General features: G+C 37.2%; 1 protein-coding gene across 1 annotated transcript in view; it reads left to right on the top strand.

Moving 5' to 3' along the window:
* Positions 1–18,970, top strand: part of CCDC91 (coiled-coil domain containing 91) — a 416,515-nt gene that overhangs the window by 156,548 nt on the left and 240,997 nt on the right. The gene's annotated exons all lie outside the window — the stretch shown is intronic.

Raw genomic sequence — 18,970 nt, 5'->3', positions numbered from 1 at the left:
ATGTAATCAGTCTCTTCTTCTCCTCACATTTCCTTAACAAATTTGTTTCTTCTGCAGTCTTATCCATCTCAGTAAATAGCAATTCTGTCTTTCCAGTTGCTAAAGCTGAAACCCAGATTTACACCTTTTGTACTTACTCCAAGTCTGTTCCTTTAGCTATTGGCTCTCCCTTCACAATATCCATGTTTTGACTGTTTTTCATCATGGTCACTGCTGCCAACCTATTCTAAGCCACCCTTATTTCTTCCTTGGAATGCTGAAGTATCTTCTATTCTAACTTATCTTTCTGCTTCTGTCGTTGCCCACTTACAGATCATTCTCTACATGGCAGCCAGTGTGATCTGTTTAATAGTTAAAGCTGCTCATGTCATTTCTCGCTCTGAAACCTTCGGTGGCTTCTCATCTCACTCAAACTAAAAGTCAAGTAAGTCCTTAAAATGGTTTGCAAGGCCCTTCATTTTCTTGCGTCCCTTCTCCCTTCTTTTCCCTGACTCTTCCTCAATTGTTTTACTTTATCCTGCTGTCTAGAATATACATCCCTCACTTTTCTGCATGGTTTACTTTTTGATATCATCCTGGTCTCCATGCCAGTCTCACCTTATCAAGGGAAACCTTTTAGATAGTGCTGACATACCCTACCAGCCTTCCCATATTCTCCTTTATTTTTCTCCATAGCACTTTTTACATCTGACAAAGTGTGTATTTACTTGTTTATTTGGATAGATCATTTTAATAGTCTTCTAAGTGGTCTTCTAGCTTCTACCCTTTCTCTTCACTCCTAATGAGTCTTTGTTTCAGCAGGTGAAATATTGTTTTTAAGAATGTGAATCACTTCATTACCCAACCTCAATTATCATTCTCCTTTCAGTGTAAATCTTCTGACTTCTCTCCAACTCACTGCCAACACCCCCCCACCGCCCCCCACCCAGCCCCAAGTGACTCTTGCCTGGCCTCACCTCAGCTGCTAACTTACACTGAGTTCCTAATGAGGTCCAGGTGAATGTGTGAGTCTATGTTACTGAGAGCATTCCCTCCCTGTTGGGGTGGTGCATGGAGGGAAACAATATGTGATTCATTCACGTTTTCTCCAACTGGAATGCTCTTCCTTTCAGATATCTCCATGGTTTTGTTTTAAAAAGGGCAAAACCTGAAAATAAGGGAAAGCATTAAGAGTATGTTCTTTCAGGAGGACATTACTTACTTGACCTACTCACAGATTATTTAGGAGAAATGTAGCAGTGCTATTAAACAGTGCTCACTGTTTACTGTTGATTAAAAGTCTCAGTTGTATTGATGGCACATGCCAATTTTTTTTGACAGAAAAGGTACAAACAATACTGGTCTTTTAGAATTTCAAAAAATACTGTTCATATTACCTTATAGGATATTCATCATTTTTGTTTCTAACTAGGACTCTTGCTTAGTCTTAAATTTTCTATCCATGTGTGCTAAGTTGCTTCAGTTGTGTCTGACTCTTTTTGACACTATGGACTATAGCCTGCTAGGCTCCCCTGCCCATGGGATTCTCCAGCTAAGAATGTTGGAGTGGGTTGCCATCCCCTCCTCCAGGGGATCTTCCCACCTAGGCATCGAACCCATGTCTCTTATGTCTCCTGTGTTGACAGGCAGGTTCTTTACCACTAGCATTACCTGGGATGCCCTTTTTATAGGTATGCCAATTGAAATGCTCTTTGCAATGGTCTTAACATCTGATTCATTCTGTTAACATAAATCATTCATTAATAAAGAGTAGATTAAGTCTGTGATGTGTTTCCTTTATATTTATGTGAATCACATTTCAACTGTTTGAAAATTGTACTCCTTAACAACTCTCATGAACGCTTGCTACCTTTAGAAACTTGCTCAAATGCTGCCTTCTTCTGGAAGCTTTCTTTGACTATTCTGTAGAAAATAAGAATCTGTGTACATGGTCAGCATTTCCTATCCCCATTTCTTTTTTCTCCCTCTCGTCATAACACCTGTTATTTCATTTTGATTTGTTTATTTTTTGTTTTCCTCTACCAGAGTGTAAGCTCCATGAGATTAGGAACTTTCCTTTCCAATGCTTGGAGCAATACTGGCTTATAATATGGCTCAGTTAATACTCTTGAATGAAAGACTTCATTAATATAATGCACCGTGCTCCCCAAGGGCTAATTACAGTGTGTATGTCCACATTTATAGTCCCATACTTAGAATTATAGTGCTTATTAGTAGGTTCAGTACTGAATACTGAATACTTTGTGTTTTCTTTTCTCTACATTGAGTGACTTATTCTGGGCCTGCTAGTGAGACAGATACCTTTGAAATTCAGTTTCTCAGTCTGTTAATGCAAACAATAACATACCTGAGAGACCAACACCTGACATCAAAACACTTTGAGCTTTCCATAGTGAAGGCCAATAGTGACAACATAATTGTTGACCCACTGCTTTTACTGTCAATAGTGCTAAGAGTAACAACTTCAGTTTTCAAAATGGATATTCAGTATTAAAAATTTTCAAAACTAATATTCAATATTAAAACTAATATTCAATATTTAAAATACTTTCCTTTTACTAGAAACAGTACTTCCCAAGAAAACATTTTTTGGTGATTTTCATTCAGTACCAAAAAGGACCTCTCTCCTTTTCTTACTATGTGTAAAAAAGAGTAAACTAACAGCGAGTATTTTATCACCTTGGCTAAATAAGTGATAGAAAAGTATACTAGGAAGTCTAATAGTCAAATTGAACTCAAAGACAGGCATTCTGTTTAATTTCTGTATCACTGCTAGGTGATGGAAGAAGTCTGGGCTTATCATTTTGGTCTTTGCTCATAGAGCTGGAGAAGGGATCATGTTTTTTCCCAAGGGGTTTGACTCTCATAGGGTGTTTACTGTCTAAAAGTTACCTGTTCTGCTAGGTTGCCCCTTTCGTGAACCTTTGGGTAGAGAAGGATAGCTTTTCTTTGGGCTTGTTTAGTTTGTGCTCCTTGGCACGTGCTCATTGCTGGTCATTCCATTATCCAGTTTGGAATATATGAGGGAGACTAAAAGCAAACTTACAAAATTTGCTGCTGTGTCATTCCTGGGTCCTCAGATTCCCAGGTGGTCTGTTTTCTTGTCTTTCTCTGTAGTCTTCTTAGATTTGTTTTAAAGATAATGTCCGGGCCTTTCAGCTGTACTTACTGAGAAACCTAGGGAGAGGTGCATCTACCTCATCTTAGTCTAGAAGTGAAATAAGGAATATTTTTAATTTTAAATATTATGTATTGTAGCTACTACAGGAAATCAATTCCACCTTAAAATACATTAATTTAAAGCAAGTATTTTGAGTAAATTTTTTTAAATGAAATTAGTGTAAGTAATCAACTCATAGAGTCATTGTAGATAGAGGAGGGGCAAATAAAAATAAGTGTAGCTCAGTTTGTGAGATAATTCATAAATCTCTATATCTGCATTATACTTATAAGTTTATGCATAAATAGGTAATGCATTAGACTTTTTGGAAGTATATTTTTAATAAATATTTTTAAATTAATTGTACATGATTATTAAGAATTGAGAAAATCTTGGGCTTTGCTCTTTGATCTCCTTTGTGTAATTCATTTTTTTCTGGGAATATAGCCCTTTTAAAAAAACTGGTGCAAAGTTTTTTCTATCTAGTACTTTTTAAGAAATAGAAGATGTGATTAAATTTGTGAATATCAGAGGAGAATACTCTATGCTAAATGTAAGTAAGATGAAACTTTAGCAAAAGTGACTTTTGAAATCATGAATATTAAGTTTTTTGCTTAAATTTGTGGCCTGTCAGTCATCCCTCAGATATTTGAAAGTTAATGTATTTATTGTATATTTTCTTCAGACTGTGGTAATCCATATAATTTTTCTTTAAGCCATATGTTACATACAAGTTTTCTAAGTGTGTGTGGAGCTCAATGAAATAGAAAACATTTTCTTTTCTGCTATTTTTGATGATAGGGATAATATATTGGTACTTGCTTCTCTGTGATATCCTAAATGAAGCAAAATATCCAGGAGTATACAAAGATGATCCTGGCAAGACTGGATTAAATTAACTGAAAAGTTTATGTGTGGAGGTGTACAATACAGAAAAAGAAAAAAAAAATTCACACCTTCTCATCACCATGAAAAATCTAGGTATTTTCAAGTGATCTGAAAATGTAGTACTTTAATTTTTAATCTTGTAAAGAAATCTGCCTCCACTTAGACTAGTGTTGGGTGTGCCTGTGTCATGATTTTAGTCTAACCAGAGATAGAGTAATTAATAAATGGAATGTTTGTAAGACCCTTAAACTTTGAAAAAAACAAAACAAAACAAAAACACTAACTGTTACAGAGAATTCTGCCAGTGTTGATTTTTGTGATATGGTCTAATTGCTAGGCTAGGTGGAGGGGTGTGAATGTGTCGATAACAGAAGGAAATAACAAAGAACATGAAGCCTGCAGTACAATGGGGGTGTGCACTACCTCTCCTTTCCTGTTCTGTCCAGGGTGTGTAGCCCTAGCAGAGGAAGAAACGTGAGTCATGCTGCATTTGTCTGAGGTAGCTGTTTAAAGGACTTGTCATGAAACATGAATAGAGAACTTAGTATAATTTGGATTCCAGTGTCTTCTGTTTTCTTTCTTTGACTCTCATAGCAAGTACATCACACCTGTGACAGGCAGTGAGAAAATTTGGAAGCTTACCAAATTGTGCATCTCATAGTGTGACCACATTTTAACAGGTTTAACCAATAGATCTTAGCTGATTGTTAAATTATCTCTGATAGTTGTCAGTATTGGTACCTATGGCTAGATCTGGGAATTTTCTATACAAACTCTTTAAAGATTGAGTCTGTTCCTCCAAATGCTATTCCCCATTGATGTTGCTTAGCTATGTTGAGTATTCTGTTTGAGAATTTAATTTTAAAAAATATTGTGAAAATCCAGTGTTTCAGAGGACTTTCAGTTGATCTCATAAATGGGTTTTTACCTGTGTTCTGTTGCTGATTTCAAAGGTTACATTACTTCAATAAGAATAGATATTATTCTTAGTATTTTTGCATACTTTTAAAGTGAATACTAGTTAGCTGTTGGGAAGTTGGGTGCTTAGCCAGAGACCAAGTAATATTAATAGTTATGCTTTATGGCGTTAAAGCAATGGTTTTGATATCCTTGAGCATTTAACTTGATAACTTGTGAGAAATTAATCAGTTCTGCATAAGTAAACCAAAATGTAGTTGATGGTAGAAATACCAAGAGAAGTAGAATTGAACATAGAGCCTGGAGACGTTACTGAAATTTAGGAGTTGCTTCTTTTTGTTTAGCAGGGAGAGTGGTTTCTTGAGATGGAATCTGCTCTAGGTGAAAATGCTGTGAAAGTGGTCAAATGGCAACCAGGGTTTAGAATATTATGTAAACTTAGGTGGTAAATGGCAGGGTTTGAAAGGATTGACTCCAGTTTTGGAAAAGTTCTACTGTGGGTCCAATACTATCAAGCAGCACTGCATGCTACCAAGAGTGTTTGTGAAAGGAAGAGTCAGTTGTTGTGGCCAACTTCATTGCTAGCCTTATTTCAAGAAATTGCCATACTACCACAGCCTTCAGCAACCACCATCTTGATCAGTCAGAAGCCATCAACACTGAGGCAAAACCCTCCACCAGCAAAATGAGTAGAATTCACTGAAGACTCAAATGATTACTGGTATATTTTAGCAGGAAAGTATTTTTTGACTAAGGTCACTACATTGTTTTTTTACACATAATGCTATTTGCACACTTAATAGATGAAAGCATGCTGTAAAGATAACTTTTATGTCACACTTGCCAAAATATTTGTGTGACTTGCTTTATTTCGGTATCACTTTATTGTGATGGTTTGGAATCAAACCACAGTATCTGTGAGGCATGCCTATATACAGGTGGTAGTGTACTAAATAAATATACTTTCATTTGAAAAAATATTCTCCTTTTCCTTTTTAAAGAATATTTCTCGGATGCCCATGCATAGTGGCTCATTAAGAGATTCCTTATTATTTTCATTTTATATTATCTGAATATATTATTCTGTTTTCTTTTATTATAAAGTATTGCTTCTTTTCAGTCTATTCTTTCAATTTCTTACTCTTTAAAGTCAAAGAATTATACTATAATATGTCTTGGTATTGGTCATTCTGGGTTGATTCTCCTAGATTTCCAGTATGTCCTTTAATATACATCAGTTTCACTTCAGTTCAGTTGCTCAGTCATGTCCGACTCTTTGCGACCCCATGAATCCCAGCACGCCAGGCCTCCCTGTCCATCACCATCTCCTGGAGTTCACTCAGACTCACGTCCATCGAGTCCATGATGCCATCCAGCCATCTCATCCTCGGTCGTCCCCTTCTCCTCCTGCCCCCAATCCCTCCCAGCATCAGAGTCTTTTCCAATGAGTCAACTCTTCGCATGAAGTGGCCAAAGTACTGGAGCTTCAGCTTTAGCATCATTCCTTCCAGAGAAATCCCAGGGCTGATGTCCTTCAGAATGGACTGGTTGGATCTCCTTGCAGTCCAAGGGACTCTCAAGAGTCTTCTCCAACACCACAGCTGAAAAGCATCAATTCTTCGGTGCTCAGCCTTCTTCACAGTCCAACTCTCACATCCATACATGACCACAGGAAAAACCATAGCCTTGACTAGACGGACCTTAGTCGGCAAAGTAATGTCTCTGCTTTTGAATATACTATCTAGGTTGGTCATAACTTTTCTTCCAAGGAGTAAGCATCTTTTAATTTCATGGCTGCAGTCACCATCTGCAGTGATTTTGGAGCCCAAAAAAAGAAAGTCTGACACTGTTTCCACTGTTTCCCCATCTATTTCCCATGAAGTGATGGGACCAGATGCCATGATCTTAGTTTTCTGAATGTTGAGCTTTAAGCTAACTTTTTCACTCTCCTCTTTCACTTTCATCAAGAGGCTTTTTAGCTCCTCTTCACTTTCTGCCATAAGGGTGCATATCTGCATGTCTCAGGTTATTGATATTTTTCCCGGCAATCTTGATTCCAGCTTGTGTTTCTTCCAGTCCAGCGTTTCTCATGATGTACTCTGCATAGAAGTTAAATAAGCAGGGTGACAATATACAGCCTTGACATACTCCTTTTCCTATTTGGAACCAGTCTGTTGTTCCATGTCCAGTTCTAACTGTTGCTTCCTGACCTGCATACAGATTTCTCAACAGGCAGGTCAGGTGGTCTGGTATTCCCATCTCTTTCAGAATTTTCCACAGTTTATTGTGATCCACACAGTCAAAGGCTTTGGCATAGTCAATAAAGCAGAAATAGATGTTTTTCCTGGAACTCTCTTGCTTTTTCCATGATCCAGCGGATGTTGCAATTTGATCTCTGGTTCCTCTGCCTTTTCTAAAACCAGCTTGAACATCTGGAAGTTCACGGTTCATGAAGCCTGGCTTGGAGAATTTTGAGCATTACTTTACTAGCATGTGAGATGAGTGCAATTGTGCAGTAGTTTGAGCATTCTTTGGTGTTGCCTTTCTTTGGGATTGGAATGAAAACTGACCTTTTCCAGTCCTGTGGCCACTGCTGAGTTTTCCAAATTATTGAGTGGAGCACTTTCACAGCATCATCTTTCAGGATTTGATATAGCTTAACTGGAATTCCATCACCTCCACTAGCTTTGTTCATAGTGATGCTCTCTAAGGCCCACTTGACTTCACATTCCAAGATGTCTGGCTCTAGATTAGTGATCACATTATCATGATTATCTGGGTTGTGAAGATCTTTTTTGTGCAGTTCTTCTGTGTATTCTTGCCACCTCTTCTTAATATCTGCTGCTTCTGTTAGGTCAAGTAGTTTTTATTAATTATAAACTTAATACCTGTATTATTTTCTCACTATTTTTTATTCATTCTGGTGACTAATTGTGTGTGTATTGGTTACTCTTTGTCTTCCATATTGCCCTTTATTCTTGAATCCTTTTCATCTCTTTTTTCTTATACTTTTGACATAAAATGTGTTTCCTCTTATTCTCTTAAGGTGTTAAGAAAATAAATGTTCTTAAATGTGTTCTCTTAAGGTATTGTCCATTCAGCTCATTTGATGTTATGTTCTTTTTAATTTAGTCATCATTTCTGGAATAATTTATTATTTTATAATTTTTAAAAAATTTCTTACATCATTCCTGAATTTTTCTAATAATGATTCATATTATTCTATAATCTACTTTATTACTTTCATAGTATCTTTTAACTTACCTTGAAGTACAAGGATAGAATTTAAAATTTCTTTTTGAAATATGTATTTCTACTATGCCTTTATATTTTGTGGGGCTGTCATGCTGTTCCATAAATACATAAATAAAACATTGTCTGGCATTTGACTTAATAATTTTGTTTTGTTTTTATGCGAAATTAGTTTTCTTGATCTTTTTAACTGGAGGAGTGATTTAAGGCTTTTTTTCCTCCTCATGATTGTATAGTGCTCTTGTATTTTTGTCAGATTAAAAGAATGTGGCAAAATTTGTAGATTTTTCTGATGCTGTTCCTTTCTTTCACTTTAACTTGATATTCTTTTCCTTTCTTTTTGTTTTTTTTTTTTAGTGGTGGTTGTCTCAGGCTTGGTCTGTGTGGATTCCGTTCTTAGCTTTTTCTGCTCAGTACGGGGCTGGCTTTCTCTTGATGTACTTAGAGTTTACTGGATCTAGTTTATCCAGGCCATTTATACTAGGGACACTCATACTTACGGGAATGGAAGGCCCCTCCGTCTTACCTGCTGTCCTCATGCTGGCCTGCTGAGTTGTTGTTGTTGTTCACTCCCTCAGTTGTGTCCGACTCTTTGCGACCCGTGGACTATACAGTTTCCTTTGGGATTAACTGGTTTGATCTTGCATTCCAAGGGACTCTCAAGAGTCTTCTCCAACACTGTAGTTCAAAAGCATCAATCTCTTGGGGCTTAGCCTTCTTTATGATCCAGCTCCCATCTATTAGCTGTTTTGGAGTTCTCATGTCTGTCTGATATCCCATTGCTTTCATCTTTCCTTCTGCATAGATTCTGATGCCATGTAATCTTTAGACTGTTCTTGGTTTATCTTCACTTGCTTATATCTGGCATTCACAGAGATACTGTCACATCTGTTTTTATGAATGATATTGATTATGAACTTTTAGTTCATATTGGTTCATATTTCTTAAGGTGCTCTATGTGTTTTTGTGAGGGAATTTTGGGAGATCTAAAAACTATATCATCACTACTGCCAGAGACCCAGTATCATTGTTGTTGTTCAGTTGCTAAGTCATGTCCAACTTTTTGCACCCCATGAACAGCAGCATGCCAGGTTCCTTATCCTTCATTATGTCCCTGAGTTTGTGCAAACTCATGTCCATTGAGTTGGTGATGCCATCCAGCCACCTCATCCTCTGTCAGCCTCTTCTCCTCTTGCCCTCAGTCTTTCCCAGTATCAGGGTCTTTTCCAATGAATCAGCTCTTTGGATTAGGTGGCCAAAATATCGGAGCTTCAACTTCAGCACCAGTCCTTCCAATGAATATTAAGGGTTCATTTCCTTTAGAATTGACTGGTTTGGTCTCCTTGCTCTCCAAGGGATTCTCAAGAGTCTTCTCCAGCACCACAGTTTGAAAACATGAATTATTCTGCACTCAGCTTTCTTTTTTTCTGCTTTTCTCTTCTTACCTTTTTTTATGGTCCAAATCTCACATCCATGCGGTCACTGTTAATGGTTATTAAAGGGAGTTGTCTGGGATGGTGAAGGTTAAACATATGCTTTCCCCAAGGATGCTTACCTGTTTATGGAATTAGTACTAGATTGCAGGGAGTCATAGGTTTCTAAATTGCTTAATACAATTTGTGGCTAAAAAACATCTTTTGTTTATTTTTATATACTATTGCTTGGTCCTTGTAGGTGCCTGTGAGAATTATTGAAATAAAAGAGAAATGTCAAGAGAATAAAGGAAAACTGCTTGGGAAGACTACTACTTTATGTGTTGTTTCATCTTCAATTTTATAGAAAGTCAATTATATTACATTTTCTGTATAGTTATTGAATTTCATGTGCTTCATTCCATTTTTTTAATGAAAGTAAAAAAATAAATTAATTTGAGTAGGAGGGTATTTGCAAGCATATCTAAATGGCTACTACTCATTTGATTTTTTGTTCTGTAAATTATAACTTACATTTGTAACTTTTTACCTGTATCTTTAGAGTTCAGATCACTAAGATCATGATTGGTGTTCCTAATAAGAAACTTGTAAAGTCACCCCCCCACCCCTGCAAAGTGTTAACTATCTTGAAAATAAACACAGGTTTTATACTATTTCTCCTCATTCAATGTTCCCTAACTTAGGTGTTGACGACCTTTCCCTAACTTGCTGCTGCTACTGCTGCTAAGTCACTTCAGTCGTGTCCAACTCTATGTGACCCCATAGACGGCAGCCCACCAGGCTCCCCTGTCCCTGGGATTCTCCAGGCAAGAACACTGAAGTGGGTTGCCATTTCCTTCTGCAATGCATGAAAGTGAAAAGAGAAAGTGAAGTCACTCAGTCATGTCCCACCCTCTGCCACCCCATGGACTGCAGCCTTCCAGGCTCCTTCGTCAATGGCATTTTCCAGGCAGGAGTACTGGAGTGGGGTGCCATTGCCTTCTCCGTTCCCTAACATAGGAGTTAGCAACTTTTTCTTTTAAATGAGGATCATTTTTTAGCAGATACAAATGGTGTACTTTTCCAAAAAGAAAACAATAAACTCTTAAAAAAAAGACTAGATTTTATAAAACAGTTTAAATAATAGCAAAATTATAAATACTTTATGAAAGCACCCTTCCCCTTTTTATCATCCAAATATGCAGTTTTTAGAAAAGCAAAAATATTTTTAGTTCTACCAATGGTAAAAATGTATAATTGACCAGATGGATTGTTTGTTTCTAGATAGCAGTAGTAATGAGAAAATTGACCTTTTAATTTCATAGAGTTCCAAGATTGGAAACATTTTTGAGAACTGACATTATAGGTATACATTTTTAAAATTTTATACCAGTTAATATTTGAAGGTATCATGTGCTTTTTCTCATTCCTATTCTAATAATTTTGAAAATCAAGTTGTCCCTTTATCAAAACTTAATTGTGTAATTTTGAATTCATTAGAAGAATACCATCTTCAATTCTATAGACTAATTGACCATTGTGAAAATCTTTTTTCTCATTTACACAGCAATAGAAATTTAAAATGTTTGCTACCACTTCACAAATCTAAGATAACATAGATTACGTAGATTATCTAAGATAACTTAGACACAGCATGAATTTGATAATAGATTTTGAGGGGACAGAAAAAGTAACAGTTCCTCACTTCAGAACTCAGAAAATAAAGGTTTTTCCAGCTGAAACTCCAATACTTGGGCCACCTCATGTGAAGAGTTGACTCATTGGATAAGACTCTGATGCTGGGAGGGATTTGGGGCAGCAGGAGAAGGGGACGACAGAGGATGAGATGGCTGGATGGCATCATCAACTCGATGGACATGAGTTTGGATGAACTCTGGGAGTTGGTGATGGACAGGGAGGCCTGGCATGCTGCGATTCATGGGGTCTCAAAGAGTCGGACACGACTGAGCGACTGAACTGAACTGAACTGAAACCATAATTCAGAAAGACATATGTACCCCAGTATTCGTTACAACAGTATTTAAAGTAGCTATTTACAGGACGTGGAAGCACTGTTTACAGGACATGAAAGCAACCTAGATATCCATTGATAGATTAATAGATAAAGAAGCTGTGGTATATCTATACAATGGACTATTACTCAGCCATAATAACAAATGAATTTGAGTCAGTTGTAGTGAAGTAGATGAACCTAGAGCCTATTAAAAAGAGTCAAGTAAGAAAGAAAAATGAATATTGTATGTTACTGCATATATATGGAATCTATAAAAATAGTACTGATGAACCTCCTTTCAGGGAAGGAATGGGGACACAGACGTAGAGAATGGACTTATGAACATAGTGGGGGAAGGAGAGGATGGGACAAATTAAGAAAGTAGTACTGATGTATATACACTATCATGTGTAAAATAGATGGCTGGTGGGAGTTTGCTATACAGGCAGGGAGCCCAGCCTGGTGTTTTGTGACAACCTAGAAGGGCAGGAGTGAAAAAGTTGGCTTAAAGTTCAACATTCAGAAAACGAAGATCATGACATCCGGTCCCATCACTTCATGGGAAATAGATGGAGAAACAGTGGAAACAGTGTCAGATTTTATTTTGGGGGGCTCCAAAATCACTGCAGATGGTGACTGCAGCCATGAAATTAAAAGACGCTTACTCCTTGGAAGAAAAGTTATGGCCAACCTAGATAGCATATTGAAAAGCAGAGACATTACTTTACCAACAAAGATCCGTCTAGTCAAGGCTATGGTTTTTACAGTGGTCATGTATGGATGTGAGAGTTGGACTGTGAAGAAAGCTGAGCGCTGAAGAATTGCTGCTTTTGAACTGTGGTGTTGGAGAAGACTCTTGAGAGTCCCTTGGACTGCAAGAAGATCCAACCAGTCCATTCTAAAGAAGATCAGTCCCGGGTGTTCTTTGGAAGGACTGATGATAAAGCTGAAACCTCATTACTTTGGCCGCCTCATGTGAAGAGTTAACTCATTAGAAAAGACTCTGATGCTGGGAGGGATTGGGGGCAGGAGGAGAAGGGGATGACAGAGGATGAGATGGCTGGATGGCGTCACCGACTTGATGGACGTGAGTCTGAGTGAACTCCGGGAGTTGGTGATGGACAGGAAGGCCTGGTGTGCTGCAGTTCATGGGGTCGCAAAGAGTCGGAGACGACTGAGTGACTGAACTGAACTGAACTGAGAAGGGTAGGATGATAGCAGAGCGGGAGGCTCAGGAAGGGAGGGCATATATGTATAATTACGGCTGATTCTTGCTATTGTAAGGTAGAGGTTGGTACAGCATTGTAAAGCAAGTATCCTTCAATTAAAGGAGAAATTAAAGGTTTTTTTTTAACTTGCTTTTAATTTAAAACTAGTTATCTTAGTTTTAATGAATTGCCTTCTTTAAAGAGATTTTCTGCAAAAAGTTTTTCTACGAAAAACTGGATTAAGAGTCTACCTTAAATTTAATTACTTATATTCTCATAGTATGACTCTGCATAAAATTTTAGCAGCAAGTGTATATTACTTTTATATGTTTATTTGGTCTTAAAAGTTTTGCTCATTTTTTATTGAGTGATTCAAGGCTGGATGCTAATTTCATTTCATAGTCATGATTTATTTTCAAGTTAGATAGTACATGACCCCTTGTGAGCTATACTAATGCCAAGGTTTATATAAACACATGTCAGAGATGGTATAGAATTATCATTATAATTCTTATTCTGTGACACTGAATTTTTTTCTTTTTTTTTTTTTTGAGCAAGCAGTAGGAACTTTATTTGGAAAGTCGGCAAATGGAGAAGATGATTGGATAGTATCCCAAAAAATCATGTACCCTGAGTTAGGATTCAGGCTTTTTAAATACTGAATGGGGTGAGTTGTGGTTGTTTGCTGCAGACTTCTTAGTGCCTGAATCTTTTGTTCTTGCAGCTGTCTACATAGGCAGGTCACCATATTCATGTAAACCTCCAACAGACAGGGACTTCCCAGCTGGCACAGTTAAAGAATCCATCTGCCAGTGCAGGAGATGCAAGAGACTTGGGTTCGATCTGTGAGTTGGAATGATACCCTGGAGGAAACAGCAACCCACTCCAGTATTCTTGCCTGGAAAATTCCATGGACAGGGCAGTCTGGTGGGGTACAGTCCATGGGGTCACAAAGAGTCAGACACGACCCAGCATAGCACAGCCTAACATCCAGCAAGAGAAATGTTATTTTCTATGATGCAGCGTTTTATTAAACTCTGTGAATGGAAAACTCTTAAAACTTTAAAGGTCACAGCCTTCAGAAAGGGCTATCCAGTAACTTATCTCAGGCTATAGGCAACATTCTTAACTTGTAGCAAAAGCAATAGAATACAAAGGTTAAAGTGAAAGATTCAATATGGAGTCACATTTGTTGTTCTCTTTTACAGAGTGTCCACAATTTTGTTTGTTCATTCATCATACCTAGAAATGTTTCCTGGAAACGACCTATCGCCTTTCACATAAATACTTCAGTGTGCATCTCTAACACATAAAGACTTTATAAAATGAGCACTAACTCTTTAAGATCCCCTACACTCAGCCCCGGTTTGGTTGCTCTTTACTGTCTAAGCAGTGTCACTTGCCCCAGTGAGATAAATCCTCCCATTTTCACTCAATCTTGGAAAAAACATGGGGCTCCTCTCTGCCCTAGATGCCAATTATAAGACTAACATTCTGCTCTCCCCCTTTTTTAATGATATGGAATTAGATCTTTAACTTGTCTTGCAAATTTAAATAATTTAAAATTTTCATTTCAGGATCACATAAATTGGTAAAATATAATTTAAATGTTTATTTAAAGTAATCCTATTTACTATTAGGATGTTTATAAATACCTTTGTCACTTTAAGAGTTCATGGTTTACCTTCTTTTTGAGATTGTTAATCACCCAAGGAAAATTCTTAGAGTGCACTTGGATTTTTTTGTACCCAGTGTTTTTGAGCAGTGCTTAGTGATAGATTTGTGTGTGTGTGCGTGTGTGTAATGGTATTGCCAAAAAAATAGGAAAACATGGGCTTACAATGTGGCTAAGCCTTATTCTCATCCAGTGGTGAGGCAAACCTGTTATTTTTGAATACTCTAGTTTACAATCTCAAGGGATATATTTACTGTATTTTCCTACTTATCTGAGGTCACACTCTGACCTCAACCATTCTAGAACAAAGCCACAGACCTCACCAGTAAATGAAGAGAATGGTTTGAGCAAATTCTTTAAAAATCCATATACTTTATTTCGTAGGTAAGTCATGGGGTCTTTTTCTCTCTCAACCAGATGGTTGAGTACAAAGTAACGGAGAAAAGATGTTTACACTCACAGCAGACAAAAATGAATGTTGAGGGAGAAAACACACCCAAAGCTTGAAAATCTGAGAAATTTTGAGGCAGGGTTAGGTAGCTCCCAGGGTCTACATGTTTTCTGTATATTTGTCTGATGAACTTAAAATTTGAGACTTTACTCAGGTAAAAACGTTTAGGAAAGTGGTATCGTAAGGCACATTTACTGCATATCCATAGTTTTGCTCTCAAGTGTACCATCTCCTTTTCTCTTTGAATGCTTACTTGCTTTACATATTCCTTCTGAATATTGTGATTCTGAAGGGAAGAGTCAGAAATTTACTATCTAAAACCTTTTCACAATACAGAGAATAGTGGCCAAAATTTGTTAGCTTTGGAAGGATGATTATGTAGAATAAATGCTAAGAATTTTGTGATTGGCTTAACTAGTTCATTGTTACTTCATGATTTACCTCTTAACTGAAAGGCCATGTTTTGAAATAGCCTTCTTCAGATTTATCTGGCTAAAGTAGTTTCTGCTCCCCATAACCCCACTCTTGTTGTGTTTTCCTCAGAGTACTTAGAAGAATGTTGCTTATGTATTTATTGTTTGACTATTCCTCCCTTTTCTCAGAATATAAGTTCCAGGAAGGTGAGGCATTTTCTGTCCTTTTTAATCATTGTATTATCACCTCCCAAAGTAGTGCTTGACACATAAAAAAATGTATGTTGGTTGGTTGGTTGACTGAAATTGTTAATAGCTTGTGAAGTTCTCTGAATTTAGTGTCTCTCCCTACTTCCCCCTTGCTCAGATTCATATGCTGAAGCCCTAACCCCCAATGTGATTGTATCTAGAGATGGTGCCTTTGGGAGATCCTTACATTTCAGTAAGGTCAGAAGGAAAGGAAAGGATTAGTGCTCTTTTAAGATAAACCAGAGAGCTTGATCACTCTCTCCCCACTAGGGATGTGAAGACACAGCTTGAAGGTAGCTTTCTCTAAGCTATAAGCTAGAAAGAAAGTCCTCTCTAGAAATCATTCATCCTAAGTTTCTTCAGTCTTGTCTGACTCTTTGAGACCCATGGACCGTAGCCCTCCAGGCTCATGTGCCCATGGGATTCTTTAGGCAAAAAAACCCAAAGGACTTGCCATGCCTTCCATCAGGGGATCTTCCTAACCTAGGAATTGATCCTGTGTCACTAAGATCTCCTGTACTAGCAGACTGATTCTTTATCACTAGCACCACCTGAGAAGCCCCAGAAATCATTCGTGTTGGCACCTTGATCTTGGATTTTTAGCCTTCAGAGCTGTGAGAAAACAAATGTCTGTTGTTTATCGCCAGTATGTGATATTTTGTCAAAGTATCCTGGGCACACTAAGACATGGAGTATAGGTATTTTTGATGCCTTTGAATTGAGGTGCTGGAGAAGATTCTTGAAAGTCCCTTGGACAGCAAGGAGATCAAACCGGTTAATCCTAAAGGAAATCAGCCCTGAATATTCATTGGAAGGACTGTGGTGGCAACTGAATCTCCAATACTTTGGACACCTGATGTGAAGAGCCTTCTTGTTGGAAAGATCCTGATGTAGGGAAAGATTGAAGGCAAAAGGAAAAGAGGGCCACAAAGGGCGAAATGGTTAGATAACATCACTGACTCACTGGACATGAAGTTGAGCAAACTCCAGGAGATAGTGAAGGACAGGGAAGCCTGGTGCACTGCAGTCCATGGGGTTGCAAAGAGTGAAACATGACTTAGAGACTGAACAATAACAACAAATAGGTGTTTTATGTTTAAGGCTATAGTGTACTTCATCATCCATTTAATGTTTCCTTTTGTGAGCCATCTATATGCTAAAACTTAGTTGAATTCAAGTATTTAAAAGATAAAAGTAAAATACTTTGTTTTTCTTTTTTTAAATTTTGAAATACTTTTAATAATTTTAAAAAACTGCTTAAGGAATTTATGGTATTTAAAGGAAGATTTTGTGATAAAAATATTAGGAAATGTGTATTTTCTTTTGAGCTCATACATATATTACCCTTGTGTTTTGTTAAATAACATCTTATAAGAAAATATATGGTTTCAGCTGTAGATACAGAATGGAGGGCATTTTAGTAATGAAAAATAGATATAAATATGCTACTTACTCCTTCTGCTTCTAAAATTACAGACTAACAGCCAGGGAGTGTCACAAGTTACGGCAGTGTCTGAAATCACAGAATAGCCCGAAACCTTTAGAATCTGAAAAAGGTAGCCTTATAGTAAACACTAACTTACTCTTTACTGCATAGGAATTTATAAATGTGGCAATAGCTTAGGTCCTGCTTCTGCTTTAAGACTTAATCAAGGACCTCACACAGTTTAAAATCATTGACCCCTCTTTTGCTTTCAGTTTCATAAGACTTTTTCCTCCTCTGTTATTTCAGACTTGTTCCCCACTTGGCCTTTGAACTCTCCCCCATTTTGTCATAGTTTCTTTTACACAGGTAATATGCTTCCTGGAAAGTTCCTTTTTCTTATTTTTCAGTATGTGTACATTTTATGTATGTCTAAATATACTTTCTCTGCCTTCCATATTATTTCTTCTGTCTTAGACATTTTCTTTAGCTCTCTTTCTTAAAACATAATCTTTCTAGCAACACGATCTAATAAGAATTCTAACATAGAAACTTGTAACTGTGAAAGTTGCTTATAATTTCATACCTTACAGATAACATTAAGATAGATACTATCAATTTCCCCTCTAGAATATTGTATAAATTTACACCTTTACCAAGAAATAAATCAATGTGCCTATTTTGCCACATCCTTGCCTACACTATGTATTACCAGTCTTTTTGCCAATTAGGAAAGTAAAATATATCTCTTGTTTTTTAATTTTTATTTTCTTATTGGTGTGTATGAATTTTCCTTGTGCTGTTAACCATTTTCATGTCATTGTTGAGTTTTTTTTTTTTGTCCATTAAAAAATCTGTTCATCTAATTTTTAATGATTTAAGAAAACCTTTATACATGACGGTTATTTACACTTTGCCAAATATTATGAGGATTATTTTCTATTTAATTGACCATTTAGTTATCTAAACGTTATACTCCTTTTTCTTAGCTAATCTTAACTATTAATCTTCCAGTTAGATTTTACACTCATTCAACATGTTAAATTTAGAAAGAACACTCAAGATTCTGATAGAAATTTCATTAAATTTTTAGATTTACGTGTAGAAAATTGACATTTTTCCATGTATACAGTTCAGTTCAGCCGCTCAGTCATGTGCAACCCTTTGCAACCCCAAGGACTGCAGCACACGCCAGGCCTCCCTGTCCATCACCAACTCCTGGACCTTGCTCAAACTCATTTCCATTGCATCAGTGATGCCATCCAACCATCTCATCCTCTGTCATCCTCTTCTCCTGCCTTCAATCTTTCCTAGCATCAGGGTCTTTTCCAATGAGACAGTTTGCATCAGGTGGCTAAAGTATTGGAGCTTCAGCTTCAGCATCAGTCCTTCTAGTGAATATTCATGACTGATTTCCTTTAGGATTGACTGGTTGGGTCTCCTTACAGTCCAAGGGACTCTCAAGAGTCTTATCCAACACCGTAGTTCAAAAGCATCAATTCTTTGGTGCTCAGCTTGTCCATCTCTCACAACCATACATGACTACTGGAAAAACCATAGCTTTGAGTAGACAGACCTTTGTTGGTAAAGTAATATCTTTTCTTTTTAATATGCTTTTCTTGGTCATACCTTTTCTTCCAAGGAGCAACTGTCTTTAATTTCAAGGCTACAGTCACCATCTGAAGTGATTTTGGAGCCCAGGAAAATAAAGTCTGTCACTGTTTCCACTGTTTCGCCATCTGTTTGCCATGAAGTGATGGGACCAGATGCCATGATCTTAGTTTTCTGAATGTTAAGTTTTAAGCCAAGATTTTCACTCTGCTCTCACGTTCATCAAGAGGCCATTTAGTTCTTTGCTTTGTGTTATAAGGGTGGTATCATCTGCACATCTGAGGTTATTGATATTT

Source organism: Budorcas taxicolor, chromosome 5 (genome assembly GCF_023091745.1).
Source record: "Budorcas taxicolor isolate Tak-1 chromosome 5, Takin1.1, whole genome shotgun sequence".
Classification (NCBI taxonomy): domain Eukaryota; kingdom Metazoa; phylum Chordata; class Mammalia; order Artiodactyla; family Bovidae; genus Budorcas; species Budorcas taxicolor.
Note: the sequence above shows the minus strand (reverse complement) of the source record. Positions and strands in the feature narration are given on the sequence as shown.